The 20354-nt window shown below is 41.7% G+C and overlaps 1 protein-coding gene across 2 annotated transcripts in view; it reads left to right on the top strand.

Moving 5' to 3' along the window:
• The window catches only part of blo (bloated), a 241798-nt gene that overhangs the window by 179688 nt on the left and 41756 nt on the right, over positions 1 to 20354 (top strand). The gene's annotated exons all lie outside the window — the stretch shown is intronic.

Below are 20354 nucleotides of genomic sequence, written 5' to 3'. Positions count from 1 at the left end.
GCCAGGAGTATTCAGAGCTCAAAAGGTTAAATAAATCGAATCATAGCTAAATCACAGCTGCGAGACATCTGTAGACGCGTGATAGAACTATCGCATAAATTATAATGCGAAAACGCGGTGTAACAAATCGATATTTTTCGTACAACGCGAGAAATATTCGTTCGCTTTTTGTAGGAGAGGGGGGGAGTGTTCGTTCGATGAACAAATCACGCTAATAACCCCACATATTTTCGAGCGCTTAAACATCGACGACAGAATGCCTGAATTTTATTCCGACATGAAAGAACGTAATAACATTCGTACCTGACAAGTTATTACTAGAAATCTCCATCACGTGTCGGACACGTCAATGTACAGGAGTTAATAAAACATTATTAGCCGACCAAAAGTCGTTTTCCCCGACAACGTTGTGTTGAAGACGTATCAGGTTTGAACGTTCCTTTTTTTTTTCTCTCCGAGTCGCGAGCGAACGGTTCTCGCATAGGAGCAAACAAAATGCGCGGGAATAAGATTTCGCTTTCAACGAGACACGGGCACGCCAGGCTCTATAACGATTGTGCGGACGATCCACGGTTGAAAAGAGCTCGGTACGCTTCGTCTTTATTACGAACAATGCCTCCGCGAGAGGTTTATTATCCTCGTTCGTTTGACGCGCGGTGCGCGCACACGCGCGCGAAACACGCGCACACGAACGGGCCCGGACGCGGGCCCGGGCTGCACGCGTACGCGAGAGGACGTGCCTCGCGATGATTACTTTCGCAGAAAGTCCAGATAAGCAAATCAAGAGTAACAAAAGGAGAAACGGCGAGAGCCGTATCGATAATCATTCGATTTCAATGCGGCGAGATAGGCCGCTTTTATACGGGGACCGCTATCGACTCCACTGTTCGTCCATGCACAACGAGAGAACAAAGAGCAATGTATACTCAGGGACGAATTGTACTCGAGTTGACGCGCAGTATGTTGGTCAAGTAGGTGAGCCCGAGTCGTAATGATCTAGCTTCGGCATCACCGTTTTGCCCCCCTCTGGCTAACAGTCCGCGCACGCATAAATATTCATACGCCCGCCTCAAGGATCACCATTCTACCATTCCATTGGTAACAAGGACGCGTGCTGGCAATTCGACTTTTTCATTGTTGTGTCGTTAAAGGACCTTTGCTTTTATGTTGTACACGACGCGGCGTAAAAAACGAACCGGTGGAGAACGATCGTCGTTAGCAAACGGTGCATCGAAGTCGCAGGTTGCTGCTGTCGGTTTCATAGGATTATTAATGTAGGCCGTTAATATTATTGCTCTCGAGCTGCGCTACTTCCGTCGGTCGTTAAACAAATTCTTCGATTCGTCGTCTCGCATGCGACCCGAATCCCTCGTGGTAGAAGCTTTCGTGCGTGCGTAAAAAGTGAAAAATAAACATGTATACGTATATGTATATATATATATACAGGGTCTCCCAAAAATGTCTCGCAATCCGAAAATAGGGGATTCCTGAGGTGATTCGAAGCAACTTTTTCCTTAGCGAAAATGCAATCCGCGGCTTCGTTTACGAGTTATTAACGGAAAACAGTGACCAATCAGAGGCGAGATCATTTGGCGCGAGACGGCCGAGCCAATGAGCGGAACCGGACTCCGTGCACTCGTTGGCTGGGCCGCCGCGCGCCAGCCGAGCTCGCCTCTTATTGGTCAGCGTTTTTCGTTAATAACTCGTAAACGAAGCCTCGAAGAACATTTTCGCAAAGGAAAAAGTTGCTTCAAATGACCTCAGGAATCGGATTGCGAGACATTTTCGGGACACCCTGTATATGTATCAAATTTATACAATTTCGAACTGTTCCTTGTTCATTCACGTTCGTGGCAAACGAGAACGACCGTTAACCCTTTGGAGTCTGATTTATTTTTCGTTGATTCGCGCTATATCTGAAGCAACAACTAATAACAAGAAATGTTGATTTTATTAGCGTAGATTATTATCCCTTTTAGACGCTAAGGGCTGGGACATGTAAACAAATATGTGCGTGCTATGCATTCTAAGACCGGTTTATTCGTGTATTATGGAAAAACGGGATTCGTTTCTCCCAATGGGCGTACGAAACACACCGGTGGCACACATTTGTCCCGATAGACTTCAAAGGGTTAAGGGTTTCCACGTGTCGCATAACTGTTAACCCTTTAGCACTCGAAGCCGTTTGAACTGTAAATTGAAAATAACTTCTCTGACTCGTAGTATTTCCAATTTTATACGGCAAAGTGCATTTCATGCATACGAAATTGAGTCTCGTGATTCATACAACAGTTACGCTTTTAACAATGTTACAAATCTTAGCTTCGACGATATAAAAATGATCTTAGAACGTGACATAACAATTTTAATGGTGCCTCGGAGTCACCGCTGCAAAGGATTAACTATATGATCTCCATGGAGATTAATCGACTCGATCTCAGAATAACGTCGCCCGCGCCCCTTTGGTCCAAGACGCGCGCCGAAAGTCGAACGATGCGCTCGATAGATTCGTCCGTGTAATTTGACGTCGAAGTAATCGTGATTGCTGCGCGAAAAGCGGCCGTTAAATCGGGCGTGTAACGCACGTCGATACACCGCAACAACAATAATGCTAGGAATAAGGAAAGGCGGCAGCCCATCAAAACCAGCGACAGCCTCGTAAAACACGATACTCGGGGACGAACGGTAATTACGACTTTCACCAAAAGCCGAGGGTACCAATTAATCCTTCCTAGGAGGAATGTAGATGCAGAAGAACGAGCTACATATCATCTGATTTATAATGCCGCGCACTAAAAGGCATTCGCCCTAGGAAGCGCGTTCTAATTGGAGGTATGTTTTTCCCGATCGGGGTCGCCGATGTAACGCGCGGCGTGCACACGCGTCCCGTACATGCGCGCACCGGAATTTATGCCCGGTTATGTCGTGTGTTTTAAGGGATCGTCGCTCGACCGTAATAATTTACGAGCGGTAAACCGGAAAAGATGGAATAACGCGCGTGTAACGTCGACGTCAGCGTCAGTCGTTCGCTCTCTGATTAACTGGGCCGGTGAACTCGTCGCCGCCTAAAGCGGACATCTGTATTTCTGTATTACCACGGAACGGTCCGATCCTCTAATCACCTATCCACGCTTCAAGGATAAATCAATTTATAATTGATAAGATTACAACCGTTACGCTGCCGCCGAGATATATTCTCGCGTTGAGGGACAGCGGCCATGAATCCTGTAAATTGAAGGAGTCGGTTCGCGGCGACGCGCCTCTTTTAACCCGTCAAATTTCAATGGGACGGACACGTACGGAAAAGCTATTTTTTGCCGAACATTTTCCATTGTAATACGTTCTCCGGAGGATAACAGAGATCCCATGTCGATGCGTTCGCGACGAAAATTAGCGAAACGTAATTCAACGCCTAGGACCACCGAGCCTTAAACGCGACTAATATATTGGGTTGACAATTAAGTAATTGCCGATTTCAGTTATAGATGTCTCTCACTCCCATTTTTATGATATCCGTAAATGTTATATTATAAAATTATTATTATTATTATGTTATTTTTTATTATCCGTGAATGTTAGCAACTGGACAAATTGAATGCAGCGGTCAAGGAAAAGCGACCAGAATTGGTCGATCGTAAAGGTGTCATTTTCCAGCAGGACAATGCTAGGCCGCACACGTATTTGTCCACTCGGCAAAAATTGATGGATATTGGTTGGGAATTGATGTTACACCCACCATATAGCCCTGATCTCGCGCCATCGGATTACCACTTATTTCGATCCCTGGACAACTCCCTTCGTGGTAAAACTTTTAACGATGACGACGCTGTAAAATCTCACTTAACTCAGTTTTTGGCCGAAAAGGATCAGACTTTCTACGAGCGTGGAATTTTCAAGTTGTCAGAGAGATGGCAAAAGGTCATCGAACAAAATGGAAAATACATTACAGATTAAACTTCATTCCAAGTAAAAAAAAATTTTTTATTTCATTGAACAAATCGGCGATTACTTAGTTGCCAACCCACTATACTGTTTTATAGGACAGTGACTTTTATTAAATGGTTTTACTCGAGCTTCTTACGATATTTATTATATAATGTATGCTTCGGTAAAGGAATTCGTTACAAAAGTCCTCGTACAAACGTTTCTGTAATTTCAGCGAAAGAAAACGTGAACGAAGGAGATCGTGCTTCTCGTCTTGTTAAAATTAACCAGTTAGCTGTGGCGCCTCCTTTTTAGAGCGCGTACCTATATGTGTCGCGAGAACTAAGCGATGACGAGTATACTCATCAAACACAGAATAAGTGTCGCTGTTAAAATATTGGATGAAAAACACGGTTTTATTTTATAAAATTAACAATTTTATTATTAATATTTACTCATTCACTTAACATTAACCTTATACTACATACATAATAAACGAAAAACGCAGAAAAAAATCAAATACTTATAAAAGTTAAAGAAAAACAAGCAAGGAAGCAAGGAACGATATATGTATATTAGCACTTTGCACGTCGAACACCAATATCGTGATTCTTTTCTAATCTTATTTTTATAACAATGTAAACACCTTCGTGCAGGATTCGCCTGAAAATATTCTAAACGTCTTGAAATTTGAGAATATGTTTTTGTTTTCACTAAAATTACAATTTAAATAGCCAATGGTCGCCACTTTTTACGCGTGACGAGTATACTCGTCGTGACACAAAATACTGTCACTTCTCCGTGACGAGTATGCTCGTCAAACACAGCTAACCGGTTAATAGAAGAAGAAAACAATTTCTCTCCGAGACCCGTTTCACGCGGTTACTTTAGATCGTGGATAAACCTACTTTTGCAAGTGTAACTTCTGCATATTTTCAAAGCTGCATTCCCGATCGAATTGGTAAAAATCCCAATTGAAAGTAATCACAATCGCGTTGACCGAAAAATGGCGGACACTGTCCAAGAAGATCTGCATATTCTTCACATGGATATCCGATAATGATCATTTTTGGGCCTGTTGAGAAGAAATAAACAAGGGTTTAGCGACCGACCGACGGCGGCCGATTCCTGCGACGAAAGAGCAAAAAGTATTTTCGGTGTCCTGTGCGCGTCGAGGCACGACCAGGCGCGTTTTTTTCGCGAGCCGATCGATCTAGTCAACTCGATCCAGTTACCTTTTCCAATCTAGATGGAATTCGATCCTTGGTTATAAATAGGACGACCGAGAGTGAAGGTACACCGGCACTACTGGCAGCGGCGCGGCGGCAGCAACTGCAGCGACTGGCATCGGCTGCAGGAACGGCAGGCAGCGGGCGCGCGCGCGCACTTCGCCAACCTGCGAGATAACCGATACAACTCGCACGCAGCGGTTTAACAACCGGGTCAGTGTTTTTCGCTCTAGTTGTGTTGATATGTATAATCTTAGTAATTATATACCACCACCGGTGAAGATTTACCCGACGGTACGGTTTACCGAAGGAAATACGGGGACCGTGGTATCTCCACATTTTATTCCGTGCGCCAATCACAGCTGATTGGCACCGACTGTTATTTCTCGGGCTCGGGGGGAAAACAACGAAAACAAAAGGAAAAATCGGCGGAGCAAAAACACGCCGTACGGTGTTCGATGGTTTACTTTTACGTGGTCCGAGACGAAATAAATACATGTACATATGTTGTTAGAGAGGCCGGGGGAAGAACGGATCGCGGTCGACCATTCGAACTCTACCGAAATAATTGTGCCGGACGAGACCGGGGCCGATTATCGTACTCGTTAGCCGACAAACGATCCTCGGCGCAGGTATTACGCTTCGGTCCAACCGGCATTATTGAATGATAACGTTTAATGATTTCGCGTGGCTAATTTGCTACGATTGTCTCGCCGGATTCCCACGGAAACCGTTTTTACGTTCCCTTCGTTACGCGGCAGGCTTCATAAATACCGGAGCTAAGGCCGAGACTAGGATCGAACGAAAGTGAAATGTTCAGAAAGGGTAACAGGAGTATCGCAGAAATCAACGCGAGAGAGAGAGAGAGAGAGAGAGAGAGAGAGAGCGAGAGATTTTTATCTTTCGTCGTTAGGAGATAAGGGTGGAAGCATGAACGAGTGCAGGAAAAGAATAATTGTCAAAACTGGATAGAACCAAAGAGGAAACGCGGTAATTATTACTATTATTATTATTAGCGTTTGCAAATTAAGCTGAACAGAGATAGCAGAAAAAAATGCGTAAGAAGAGAAAGAAGACAAATATGCATAACTAGAAAATAATAATTAACTAGAAAATCGGCTAATGTAAAAAAATATAAATCAGCAAAGATGTAATCCGACAGTCGTCGAAAACCATAAAGCAAGGATTACAAGAATACCATACGATACGACGAGATGTACATTATTTATTAACCCTTTGCACTCGAGATACCGCTAACATTTATATAACATGTTATATTGATATATAATGATTATATTGATGATATAACATGTTATATCACGTTCTAAGATAATTTTTGTACTATGAAAGTCTAGACGTAAAAAATTGTTAAAAGTCTAACTGTTGTAGGAGTCGCAAAACTATAAATTTCGTACGAATAAAATGCGCTTTGTCTTCTAAATGATAGTATTACGAGTCAGAAAAATGATTTTAGATTTACAGTTAAAATGGCTTCGAGTGCAAAGGGTTAAAAGACTACAGAGACGATCGCTCTCGATCATTTCACGCTATAATATATACCAATAAGTCTTTTAAAAGGTCTCGAGTTTACGAAATCGGTAATCCGTAGCTCGCAGAATATCGTTTTATGACACCGGTTGCGTGTGCATCGAGTTGTCACAATGGTATCAAAGTAACAACTGCGAGAGGCCGGTCGTCCTGGATTTTTATATGGAGAAGGAAGGCACACGCGTGAGTTCGTTATTGAAAAGGAAGGAGATCTCCCATGGGTGAATGTAGTAGGATGTTATATAACCTGCGTACGCTCGTTAGGTCTGATTTTATATGACCGTTGCCGCGAGTGAAAGTCGGGCGGGTCGAAGAACTGGGATAAAAAGGGGGGCGATTTCACGTGACGCGAAATTCACGCGCGTGCAATTATCAACGCGTGCTGAACGCGACATTTCTGAGCCCGCAATTAAAATTCGCTCGATCTTCCATTCGCCCAAAAAAAAACTGGGCCCCTTCCAGCACTTTGATCCGAGCAATTAATATTCTTCAACTGTCACTAAACTGTGCGCCTGATTGCAATTAAATTACATTGTGCGATTGTAAGTGATGTAGAAATATGTTCTTCGAGCACAAGGATCGCTCTCGTGATACAAACGAGGTAAAAACTTTTATTGTTTTCGATTGGTATACGAGTTTCATGGTTTTATTTCGCGCATACTTTGACGCTAGATTTATAAAGGGTTAACTGTCTGAATTAACGATAGATACATATTACAGCCAAAATTACGCATTAATAAACTGCGGGTCCTTGTGCGAAATAAAAATTGTCTATGCTAATTATTACAAGGTATGCAACTTATATCGAATAAAAATATCGTAAATCTGTTAATAATAGTAATAAATCGAATATAACGTAAAAATATTAAAATTACTATAAAAATAGTAATAAATCGAATATAACGTAAAAATATTAAAATTACTATAAAAATAGTAATAAATCGAATATAACGTAAAAATATTAAAATTACTATAAAAATAGTAATAAATCGAATATAACGTAAAAATATTAAAATTACTCTATAAAAATAGTAATAAATCGAATATAACGTAAAAATATTCCGAAATTCTTCTAATGTCTTCACAGTTTTGTATTTGGCCTATTTGTTTTCGTCATAAGATTTTATTCCTTTATGATGAAAATGAGTGAATCAAATTCAGAAAAACACGTAAAGAATTTGAGGACAGTGTCCTGAGAAGGGAGAGCTTTTATATTAAAACTAAGACCAAACGCCAGTGCTTAAGAATTAAAAACCAATTAACCAGTTAGCATACCCAATACCAAAAAATGGTTAATCAAGAACGATTTTCTCAAAAATCTTAACAACGACGAACCAAAACTCAGAGTCCTTTCGACCCCGTCCCCGAGTCTCGATCTCGTCGAAAGTCTGAAATTCGGTTAAAAATTTCGGGTTCCAGACCAACGATTTGCCCGCCGATCTAAAACACACTTTTAGCAAAAACCCGATCCGTATAACCGGGTATTCTCTGTTCAGCCGCATTCCGCCGCGAAACGCGTCCGAAGGCGCAGAAGGTATCCTAGCCCTAGCGTTATAAAGAAAATTTGCGTTGTAACAGCGCGGCACAAAAGGGACGGGTAGAATAAATCAAAACGTCCTCGGTAATCCGCGGCCGGTCGACACGCAAAAGAAAGGCTTAGGTATCAGGGTTTTGCTCGGCATGAGAAATCGCCAATTTTCCCACGAGGAGCGCTCAGAAGCTACTGGGACCCGCTCCGCGCGGCTCCGCGCTGCTCGGCGCGGCGCGGCGGTGAATTCGCGCGCTCGCGGACGCGCCTCGAGGCCGTGACTCAGGCTCGGCTCAGCTCGGCTCGTCTCATCTCGTCCGCGAGATCCGCGCTCGTTCCTCCTTCTATCGGAAATATAATTGGCGCTTTGCAAATCCATTAACCGGCATCGTGTGGCAGGTGGCGTTCCCGCGATATTACCGCCGCTAGGCCCGCTCGCTTCTAATTCATAGTTTCATGCTTTCTATTGCTTAAAGACTTAATGGTGGCCGCGTACGCGCGCCTATACAAGCCCGCGAGACCATCGTCGCGATGCCTCTCCGCGGAAAAATCGGGCTGCTTCCGTTCGAGGGACACCGATGTGGCGGCTACCGTCAGACCCGCCAACAGACGGCTCCTCTTCCCGCAAGTAACCGATCCGCCTCAATTTGTATATACTTACTTTGTATATACTTCATCCTTCCTACTGATATCCCAACGTATAAGGCAAATGTCACCACTCCTCGTGACGGAGCGGGAACAGCACGTGGCGTCGAAAAACGACTTGTGAAATAAACAAGAATTAAACAGAAATAAACAGTTATAAAAAACCAGGAAAAGTGTTAAATAGTAACCGTAGGAACCACAGGAATATACACATATTCAATAAAACCTGCCGAAGAAACGGACTAAAGGAACTCCACAAGACAACGGAACATAACCTAGAAATCAACCATATAGCTTCCTTCACGGAGGAAATAAATAAGAAAAATGAAGCAGCACATTTGGTGCTGTTATAATAAAAGATATGAAATACTATCTGATGAAGACAGCGAAAGCAAAAAGATAGAAACTAACAGTGAAACAACAGAATCAAACAAAGTTAAAAACAGAAAGCCTCCTCCACTGGTATTGCATGGAGCAATAGAAACACATGCAGCATTTATGAAAACGCTAAAAGATCTGCTGAAAGAGAACTATTACGTTAAATATCACAAACATTACACAGAGGTATTCACAACACTATTAAAACAGATATGGATACAGAGGAAACTTTATTTCCACACATATACAAACAAAACAGAGAAGAGGAAAACGTATGTCATGCAAGGACTACACCACCAAACAAAAATAGACGAAATAAAGAAAGAATTGAATAAATTAGGATACACAATACAAAACATAAACTTAATGAAAAACACAAGACAACCAAAACATATGGGAACGCTAATGGGAAATACAAACATAAACAAGTTTTAGAGAGAAGTATAATACAGTACAACAAGTAGTACGCAGTCAACGATATAGCCACAAACTACAACAAAAACAACGTGACTGTAATGCTAATGATAGATATAGAAAAGGCATTCGACAGGGTATGGATAGACGGACTGGTTTACAAGATGATCCAATTCAAATATCCCAAAACATTACTTAAATTTGTAAACTCATATCTAAGAAATAGAAAACTACAAGTCAGTATAGAGACAATAACAAATGAAACAAAAGGAAAATCAAAGCAGGTGTACCGCAAGGATCAGTACTAGGACCCAAACTCTTCAACATATATCTAAATGACCTACCAACATTCCCCAAAACGAAATTGGCACTGTTTGCGGACGATATAGTGATCTTTGCATACTCGTTCAGTGCAATCGTAGCAGTAAAACAAATACAAATACACATAAATCTATTGCAGGAATACTACACAAAATGGGGGGGGGGGGGGGGGGAATCGCACTCAACGAAGAGAAAACGGAAGTAATTGTATTTGCAAAAAAGACCAAGGATATAAGAATAATACAACCCATAAAAGTCTATGACCATAGTATCCATCCAGTCAACAAAATAAAATACCTAGGTGTCCATCTCGACTACAAACTACTTTTTAAGGAACACATGAAACAAGCGCTCAGGAAAGCCTATGCCATCCAAAAAAAACTATATCCACTAATGGTCACCAACTCTAAATTATCCGCACTAAACAAAAAACTAATATACACAATGATATTGGGACCAACAATTACATATGCAGCGGCAGTGTGGTATAGCGCGGCACCAACCAAACTAAAACCACTACAGACCTACCAGAACAAGTGTCTTAGATTAATATTATCAGAGAACAACTACGCGAAAATCAAGGACATGCACAAAAAAGCAGAACTACCGAAAATAGTAGAATATATCAAAAAATTAGCTGAACACTTCTACAAAACACAAATGAGCAGTAACCCATTACTAACAAAAGTAACAGAAATAGGAAGCCATAATAAACAATTTAAAATAAAACATAGGCTACCGTACCAAGCCCTAGAGATATTTCACGAGTACAACGGATAGTACAAACAAACGCACAAAAACGATAGTACAAAATAATGTAAACTAAAAACCCCAATTTTAGAATTAGGTTTAAGTGCTGTAGATAGGTTTTTTAGATAACATACGTTTCCTATACCTAAGACGAGGACCAAAGGCTCAACGTGCAATACATAACTACAACCACTGTAGACGAACTTACTTGATTTAAGAAGAAAGGAGCAGAGGTAAACCTAATACCTACAGGTAAGAACTGCGCAGATACACATAAGTACTTGTTAAGCATGTTTATATATTTAGTATTACTACATGTATAAGGATGTACAAATAATTATAATAAACTGTTTAAAAAAAAAACCTGACAAACGCAATAACGGTTTACCACTAATGTGCATATATACATTAGTACTTATAAGAGAGAGATATCAATATTATTAAAAACTTTTTGTTTATTTTTAGTTATAGTAGTAATTGTTAAATTGTATAAGCCCCTTAAATAAACACTTTACAAACAAACAAACGTATAAGCAGTCTTTAAACCAAAATAAAAAGTCTCTGCCTTAATTACAACAAACAGAAAGTAAATAGAATTTTCATTCTTTATTGCTTTAATACTTTGAAAATACAGTAAAATTCTCCCGAATTTTCCTTCAGCTTGTGAACAAAAATGGACAATTCGGAAGGAGGAGATACGATTATTTGACCGTCGCGGCTTATTATTATAATATATATTTATATTATATATTATACTATACTATATATACTTATATTACTATATATTATATTTATTAAAACGAGTTGCAAGGCACCCTCCGTTATAAAAACGAGGTCTATTTTTTTTTTTGTAAGTTGAAGGAAAATTAGGGAGAATTTACTGTAATAAGCATCGTTGAATTCTTTCCACGCATTCACCGTTTTATATTCCACCCGCTCGGTTTTGTCAAAAGCGCATGAAATCCGCAGCGGCTACTTATCGGTAGACTGCTTATCCGCCAAATGAACGATTCACGAGGAACACAGTGATTGGTATTACAGTGCGGAGCGCGCAGAAATAGCAACAGCTATTTAGTTCGGCGCGGTGGAAAAGTCACGGAAGACAATTTGAGACGAGAATCGTCAATGACTTACTAGCAATGATCCGTCAGTGTCGACAACAAATGGGACTCGGTTAAGACGTTATCGATGGGCTGTTCGAATTATGAATAGCTGCGTGTGTGCGTCCAGCCGCGGGTAACACCCGTCGTAGTGTCGAAGATAGGAGGGCGGACGACGCTAAAACTGTAATAACGTTTACGCGATCCATGGAAATTGCGAATCGCGTAAGACGGCAAATCGCAGAACGGCGGAGAGATCGGTCTGCGAGCGGACCGATACAAAACCATGGGTTCGGTTAGATAGAGGATGCATTTGAAGCTACCATTAAGCCCGTGATTGATAATGCCCGCAGACCCGTTCTGCGCCATCGCGTCCGTCCGATCAAGGTCTCTCTGGGTATACCGATCACGCAAAAAACGAAAAACGCGTGGCGGCTGTGGCGCGCAACAACGCAAAATCGCTGGAAAAAGCGAACGAAGTGACGTCCACCGTGCACTGTCACCAACATTCCTCGTACAACTCTATACAGACGCGCGCTCCCCTTAAAAAAAAGAGAGAGAAAGGAAAAGGTAATTAGCGGCGAATTTTTGCTCGACGATTTTTACCCCGTCGACGCGTCCTGCGATCGGGATGATTCTGTGCAAAGTAGGGTGACTTGTCTGCATACTTAATCTGCGCGTTTGTTAAAACGATTATTCGCGTAAATCGTCATTTAATCGTCGACTAAAGTTCGCACTAACCTGATAGCATAGTTATAGGACTTTTTAAGAGCGTAATATACGATTTAATGGAAAATATGTCAAACGGTCAGAATTGAACCGAAATTTAGCTGGCGAATGAGCAGGAATATTCCAGTGAATGAACGGCATAACATTTTTTTTAAGGAAACGTGATTTTCAAACTGCGTATTTACGATCGAATGAAAAAATATCTTAAAAAATTCTGAACACAAAAATGTAATTTTGTATTTCGAAGATCTTAAAATGCGCGAAGAAATGTTTAATGTCTTTGCAAGTAACATTTGTCAGAAACGAACTTTCTTTGTTGCTCGGAGTACAGGAGTACATGAACCTATTCTTCTTTTCTGAAGTATTTTCAATTAAATATTGGTAGGCCCTTTTTTTACATTGGTAAATTGAAGGTTTTGAATTTTTGAACCAGTGTTTCTATTCTATTCTTGTCGATGAAAATAAGAAAGTATGTGTAACAGAAGAAGCATCTGACTTTAATCAAATTATATTGCTTGTTCTTGCATTAAATCACCATCAGCAAGATAGTGTTTACGAACGTTAACAGCGACGGTAGTTCGCAATAATAAATGTTTGTAAACACTATCTCGAACGGTGGCAACTGCGATAGCAGAATAGACGACAATTAAATCCTTCACAAAGCTGAACAAGCTTTAAAGTCGATTTTCTCGAAAACGTAACACGGGATAAAAAAAAATGTTATACCACATTTTTTTCTTATTTTTTCACGCGGACTCGCGTACCACTCGTTCTCGGTTGTACAGCAATTTTTCTCTAATTTGGGATAATTTGGGAAGGAAGATACGATTATTCGAGCCTCGCGTCTCGTTTTTATGATTGAGCCGTTTATTTTGAAAGTGGCATAAGTCACTTTACCGTAATGAAAAGTGGTGATTTTTTAATGTTTATACGAAATTATTTATACTGAGAAAAATATCAGTATCCTGAAATAACAAATACAAGTAAATTTTCTCGAAAGTTGGCATCCATATTTTTAAACGTGTTAAAACGCAAACCCTTAAATATATCGACTTAAAAACAAAGTGACCGACTTAAAATCAAAGTAACTTATGCCACTTTCAAAGTAAACGGCTCAATTGTTGACAATCAATCTTCCCAAATTGTCCATTCTCGCGCGCAATCTGAGCGCGAATTAGGGAGAAAATACTGTACCACGAATTCCGCTCCACTCTGTATATTCTAAAAATAAAAGAACATAAAGTTAACTCTTTGCACTTGAGTGGTGACTCTGACGCACCACTAAAATTATTACACCACGTTTCAAGATAAGTTTTACACGATCAAAGCTTAGATATAAAAAATGGTTAAAAGCCTAACTGTTGTATGAGCCACAAGACTCAATTTCATATGCATAAAATGAACTTTGTCGTATAAAATGGAAATATTGTAAGTCAGAAAAGTTCACTTAGATTTACAGTTAAAATGGCTTCGAGTGCAAAGAGTTAAAATCTTGCGAACTTCTCCGACACGGGACGAAAACCATAACATTTCGGGAAACTCTCTCGTCGCGTTGTGGCAACGTGGAAACCGGGCGCGGCTAAAAACGCGAAGCCGAATGTCGCGCGTGATTTCCGTACGAAACGCGGAGTGTCTCTATCGCGCTAACGGGAATACGCCCCCGACAAAGGGAGTTGCCATTACCATGGGACTTGACGAAATCGCCGGTTCTGCCGACGATGAAAAAAAAACCCTGAGAGTCCCGTTAAGAGAACTGGCAGTTTACTGAAAACGTGGCGGCATCGTAAACGCCTGGTGCCTTGCCACGCCGAAAGAAACGAATCGAAGAGGCGTGACTGTCGGGAAAGGCGCAACGAGGATTTAAAAGACGATCCAGGGAAAACAGAGATGTTCCCGGTGGTCGTGACAGCGACTTCAGGGAAGTGGATTGGTTCTTCGAGCTGTTGATGCGAGCCTGGTACGTAGCCCCGAGGGTTTGAATCGTGCTCGACGTACAACGTTGGCGCGAGCATCGCTTATTATCATATCCGGACGTTTCCTAGACCCGAAGGAAACCTTCTCCAACTAGAAGGTATGCCGGAGCTCTAGAAAGTAATCTCTCGCGTGCCACACGAAACTTGGCACTGGTTATAATGCCTCTCATGCAATTTCTGATAGTTCGTTCTGGAACGAAGCCAGCGAACCTACCCTTCCTCGTTAGAAAACCAAATCCATCGAGGGTAATAACGCGATGATTATTATGCGCCGGCCCTCATCTTACGCTTCTCGAAGAGAGAGGGAGGGCGAGGCTTGTCCAACGCGTTGAAAATTAGCCGACCATTCGCAATTTCTTTCGAGAAAACCATTGCCGGCCTAGCGTATTAGTGCTGACGAAACAAAAATGAGATATTGTCGCAGTGGAAATAGTTGAAATTATTAAGTAAGAAATGCATAGTGTTGTTTGAAGAAATCAAGGTGATCCGAGCTTTTCGTCGAGTAAAGGAATTTTTCGAAATTTTTATTATCGCGCTTTGTTGTTCTCGAGGTAGTCGTTAATTACTGTTGCAAAGGTTTCTTTTTGTCGAATCAGTGTGAATGCCTCAAAAATCGGTGTGACCGTTAGGACGAGCACCCTGTATAATTTGATACTCTTCATTAAATTATACGTTTTATAAGACTGTTGCATTTAAATAAAATATGAGGAAGATCACACTTTTCGAAGAGATCGCAACAGTTGGCTGGTTAATTTAATGCCTTTATCGTGGTTGAAGCAGAAAATACGTTTTCTTCATAGCTCGTAATTAGACCAGCTTTTTCGTCTCGTTTTCCACGGGAAATGTTGATCGAGTTTTGAGAAGTTCACGACGAAGATCGAAGTCATTACAGTTCGTTATCCTAAACAACATCGTCGTCGGAAATCCTTTTAATTTGGACTCCGTGCCAGGAGAAATAAATGTAACATAAATAACCTCGTGGAACCGCGTCGGCAAAGATTTACTTGTCGAAGGGGCGGGATTTTTGCGAATACTATTTATAGCGTGCCTCGTAATGCCCGGCTCGTAGGGGCGACCATCTTGATTCACGGCGTGTACAGCGATAGGTGAATGAAAAGCCGGCGAGATCCGCGTGCCACTGTAATTAAATAAAAAAAACTGCGATATCGGGTGGATAGAGAGAGGGGCACAGGTGGTCACGAGCGCGTCCTCGCGTAGCGAACTCTTCAATTGCGCAAATATCTCCGAGCCTCGATGGTAGAAATTAGCATAATGCCGGGAAGCATTAGGCTCGTGAGCGCAAATTGTGCGGCGTGCATCGGCTCAAAGAAACACACTGGGGAATACGAGAAGAAAGACAGAAAAACGAGAAAGGGGGCGGCGGAACGAGCGAAAGAAAGGGACAGAGGAAAAAAGAGAGGCGCGCGAGTATGTGGTCTTTCGTTCGGAATATGAAGTCACCGGAATAGTTGACACGGACAAGGACATCTGAAAAGAACCCGATTCGCTCGCCGGGGAAAATCCGATGTGCATTATCATCGGACTGCTAATCTTTATGCAAAGGAACAATTTATTGCATCCGATGCATTGAAACGGCAGTCGCTCGGAGATATCTTTTCCTCTTCGATAATTTTAGACAAGTTGCATTTGATTTGTAAACGCGACAAATCTGCGATGTAGTTATCGTTCATTTTTAACGTTTATTTCTCGAAAATCGAATTGAAAAAACCGGTCTCATTTCGCTGTTTAGAAGATTCCTTAATTATACCGAAACTAAAGCAAAAACGTTATTGATTTTTAACAATGTAAATGATTTCTTGAATTTCATTGATTTCTACACGCTATAAATGCATACTGTTTCGCGGTCTAGTTATCGCCAATCGTTAGCGACGTTCTTCTAACTGTGTTATTTTCGTCCAGAATTTTTATTTCCATCGGCAAGCAAGTCTTCTTTTATTACAACAATTATTAGGAACACTCCTTATACCGTGGTTTCTATTAAAACTGTAACTACTGTGTCGTGTTTCTAAATAGTCAACGTAAGAATTCATTTATGATTGTCGATGTAAGAATTAATCTGAAATCGTCGCTACAAGAATTCATCTAAGATTGTCGATACAAGAGTTTAAACGAGATTGTAAATATAAGAATTTAAATAAGATTCCATCTGTCTTCTAGTTCGTACCTTAAAACTTGTAATTAAACTGCGTCCATGCAATTTATGGTTATATTGGTCAATTGTAATTAAAGACAGCGCTGAGATTAAAAGAATTTTGAAATGAAAGCATTAAAGGAAAAGTCTTTCTATTTAGCTCCTCTGCATCTTGCAATTCATAAGAGATAATTTTTATTTTGCACAAAGAATAACTTTGAAGATCAAAAACTTTTATTTTATCAGATCCGATACCCTACCGTTTCTCGAAGTATCCTCGATATACTTGCTCGTTAAAATATTCCCGACAGTTCTATCGTATTTTCGATTATTCGAAACATCGACGAAGAACAGAATATCTGCTTCGATCGACGGAATCGCGAATTAAAATGTAAAATACAACCAAGCGCCAAGAATCGTATCCCTGAAAAAGCCGTAAAAATCCGGTAATGAATAGGAGGAATTCTACGGTTCACACAAGAGCGATCTACGTATCATCGATGATCAATAGAAGCTTCCCCGAAGGATCGTTAATTCCGTCTCTAATTGACCAATATTCTTCCGCGGGCGCAAAAACCGCGCGCGGCTTTTCGTCGGACGTGTTGCGACGACTCCGTTAGGGTTGCGCGCCTGGGCGCGACGTGGAAATGAGCCCACTTATTTTAATGAGGACGTTCGATCGACGAATACGGTGCTCGCCGATCGAGAGCGGGATCGCGAGCGGGAAACCGAGAGCTCGTTACTGGATGACGACACATGGACGATCCATCGAAAGTCCATCCCATCTTGAACGTGAAAGTGTTGCAAGAAAAGCAGGTTATTACAGGTAGTTACAGGTGGTTACAGGTAGTTGAGGGGCACCGGCGCGGCGTCGACTCTCTTTCGCACTTCCTAAAGGCCGTTCCCCGGCCTACAGCCGAGGCCCGACCGCGACCGCACGCTCGTGTGCTCCTTTCTTTCCCGTGACGCAACGCGTCGTGTCTTTCGAGGCAATTCCTGTGGTTCGGGCCCAATATCAACGGAGGTGTACGTTTTCGTGGTGTAACTGACCTGTCCCGTAGAAACATTAGTTGCGCCGCGCCGCGCCGCGCCGCTCCGCTTCGTGCCGTGCCGAGCCGAGCCGAGCCGAGAGAGCCAAGCCGCTTTGTGTCTCGCCAAGCCGAAGCCGAAGCCAAAGCCGAAGCCGAAGCCGAGCGGAGCTCCGCGCTGCGTAGCGGCGGCAACCGCAGAGACCTGTCCGTTTCGTCCCTTTTTCTGCTTCTTTTCTCGTTTCGTTGGCTCCCCTCCTTCCGTCCTGCAATCGGAATGCCAGCCAACCAGCTGCAACGAAAGTAAATGCGCCGGGGAAGACATTGAATTAGCGCGATATATCGTGCACGGTTATCTCTCCACAGCCCTCCTGACCACGCGGACAAATTCTTTGATAGACTGTACCCACCGACTCGTGAATACAATTACGGCCCGATGCGGCCCGCGTTCCTGTATAATTAAAAGTTTATACCCCCGGCATTTTTAGCCTGGCCGTTGCCGCGTGATTTTTAGCCGAGAACGAGGGAACGCCGGTAAATCTAATTATATTCGATCTCGAGATTACGTGGTAATTGATAATTATTATGCGCGATGGTGTCGAAGGATTTGTCGGGCTGTTGCGCGGCACGCTCTGCAGAATCGTCCGGCAGGCTGAAATTGAAATGCCGCGTTTTCTGATGGTACCGCGGCGCTTCTCACGATCGCTAGACCAGTCTTTATGCAAACGCCGATTTTTGTTCACCGAGGCTACCAGGATACTTGGCTGCTGATTAGGACAGCCTGCGGCAGATTCGCGTGGACTACAGCTGCTTTCGAAAATGCAGTAGGTCTTGTCGCGATGATAAGAAATGAGTTAATATCATATAATATATATAATAATAATAACTATAATAATATATATATTATATAATATATAATATAAATGAGTATATAATTTCGATTGTCTATTTATTTATCTGTAGACGAATTGTGGGTTGGAAGATTTATTAACCAACTATGTTTCTGTTTTGTTACAGGTAAGGACGGAAATGTCATGTAAGGTGTCTATTATTCTTTAACAACGCTGACATCTTCATTCAGGTAACTCATTGTTGGTAGTTTGTGAGTAATTATTAGGATAACTTGGCACTTTGCGAGAAACAATGATTTCGAGTTACGATTAACAAATATAATTGACAGATCTTTCAGATTTATTCGTATATAACGCTTTCATTTGAATACAAAATTATTCGTTATTTTCGAATAATTTCGTTTATTCGCAGCTTTTATTCAAAGATCGTTCGAATAAAAATTTACTCGAGAAAATTATTCGAATAATGCACAACTCTGGCTATATAAAAGTATACTGTATCTATCTCGGTCCTAATTTCCCTCAACACTGAAACGGCAACCTTTAAAAAAAAATCTAAACGAGTATACTTAGGATCATCTATAATTCTGTTTATCAACTTTTGTCAACATATTTGTTAATGTACCTTTTCTAGATCCTTTTGTTTGTCCATATTATTTCCATACAAAAAGCGGAAGAAAATCAATTTTAAAAAATATCCCCATAACGAACAATTTATTCGCTGGTAGATCGATTAAACATGTGACTGATTATTTACAATGATCCCTTTTACCATTTGTTCACTTTGAACTCGGCTACGTGGCTTCAAGGTAGCCCATCTCCGAATCGTCCTACATTTACATCATCGTTTATAATTATTTTGTTCTTTGAAAAATATTTTTTTAAAATTTATTCAGAAACCATTAAAACACTGCACTTTGTTCTGATTATTCTAACCCAACGAAAATCCAAATACACGTACTAACGATATAAAATGAAAAAGTAAGGCTCGAATATACAATTTTAATAATTTCATACGTTTCTTCCGCTTTTTGTATGAAAACCGACCGCTGCGCGTGGTTCGACCGTTAACCGAAATCATTCGATGAACGAGACGAAGAGCCTCGCGTACCTAAAGATCCGCAGTCTCCTTAAACCAATCTCGGAGCAGTATCTGCCGAACAAAGTTACAACTTCATTAATCGCGCGCAGCAACAGTAAGAAGATAGTTCTCAGGACAACTGGGAATCCGCTTCGGCACGAGGCAATCAGCCCGCGATCCGAGCAGACGGGACTTTCTCCCACGGTGGAGAGGAACGAAATGAAAATCTCCTATTCCTGGGGTCTTGTCAGTCGATCTCGATAGAGCGTAACGCGATCCGTCTGGTGGTCGATGTGATCGTTGGTTCGGTGCCGTCCGAATTCATCGGATCGGATCCGCAATCCATTGGATCTCGCGACTCTCTCTCTCTCTCTCTCTCTCTCTCTCTCTCTCTCTCTCTCTCGCACTCTCTCGCTCTCTCTCGCACTCTCTCGCTCTCTCTTTCTCTCTATATCTCTCTTTCTCTCCCGCTCTCTTTCTCTCTCTCTCTCGCTCTCTCTTTCTCTCTATATCTCTCTTTCTCTCCCGCTCTCTTTCTCTCTCTCTCTCTCGCTCTCTCTTTCTCTCTATATCTCTCGCTCTCGCTCTCCCGCTCTCTCTTTCTCTCTATATCTCTCGCTCTCCCGCTCTCTCTTCCTCTCTATATCTCTCGCTCTCCCGCTCTCTCTTTCTCTCTATATCTCTCGCTCTCCCGCTCCCGCTC

Source organism: Megalopta genalis, chromosome 4 (genome assembly GCF_051020955.1).
Source record: "Megalopta genalis isolate 19385.01 chromosome 4, iyMegGena1_principal, whole genome shotgun sequence".
NCBI classification, from domain to species: domain Eukaryota; kingdom Metazoa; phylum Arthropoda; class Insecta; order Hymenoptera; family Halictidae; genus Megalopta; species Megalopta genalis.
This window is presented reverse-complemented; position numbering and strand designations above follow the sequence as displayed.